Here is a 728-nt window from a genome sequence, read left to right as displayed (position 1 = left end):
ACATTAGAAATGCGTTGCCTTTGGATAACCCTATGAATAAAGGAAATGTAAACAGAGTGCAATGGTCCACAAATAGACGTGCGATGTACAGTACCTGGTGCTGCAATGATTGAGCCCTTAGCTAGGATATGGCAGAGTGGATGCTGATCTGTTGGTCCTCTGTAGTAACAAGTCACTGATCTCTATCCTTCTGCCTGTCCAGGATGCTGCTGCTCTCTTGCTTGCTGTCCAGGATGCTGCTGCTCTCTTGCTACTCAGGTCCAGCTGATGCCTCCTCAGTGTCAGAGGGATAAGCTCTTAGAACTGGGGATATGTTGGGTTCTGGCATGAGCTGTGGGCTGGTCCTTCTTACTGCAGACAGTCCCTTAGCTAATTAAAACAAACAAGATGTCTTGCCTAGGAGACCGGCTCTCTCTGCCAGCTTGTATGTGATCTATATTCCCTTCCTCCTATCCATATCATTTACCCTCACTGTCTCTCTGTACTGTTTATTTCGCTGGATTTCTCCCCATACACCCATACTACCAATCGGATATTGTCAATCATCATCCTTCCTCACCTGTACACCAGTCACCCCTGCTTTAAATGCCTGTCAGTTGGTGTGAACAGTACACAGCCACCTAATAACCCATCAAAGGCAATACAGATATAGTAATCCATAGCTTATTAAAATACATGGACTTTTATTTTCTGTAAAAGAGAAGGGTGCGTGTTTAATTCGATTGATT

At 44.6% G+C, this 728-nt stretch overlaps 1 protein-coding gene across 4 annotated transcripts in view; it reads right to left on the bottom strand.

The window, feature by feature from the left end:
• LHX9 (LIM homeobox 9) overlaps positions 1-424 on the bottom strand; it is a 71,225-nt gene extending 70,801 nt beyond the window's left edge. Inside the window, exon 1 of one of the 4 annotated variants that reach the window (XM_089688675.1) lies at positions 95-424. The gene's annotated coding sequence lies outside the window, so the exon portion shown is untranslated. The remainder of the gene's footprint in view (positions 1-94) is intronic. The other 3 variants (XM_089688672.1, XM_089688677.1, XM_089688676.1) reach the window with 3 other exon arrangements.
• Positions 425-728: the final 304 nt, after the last annotated feature.

Source organism: Staurois parvus, unplaced genomic scaffold (assembly GCF_062004578.1).
Source record: "Staurois parvus isolate SC_StPar_1 unplaced genomic scaffold, SC_StPar_1.0 ptg000450l, whole genome shotgun sequence".
Classification (NCBI taxonomy): Eukaryota; Metazoa; Chordata; class Amphibia; order Anura; family Ranidae; genus Staurois; species Staurois parvus.
This window is presented reverse-complemented; position numbering and strand designations above follow the sequence as displayed.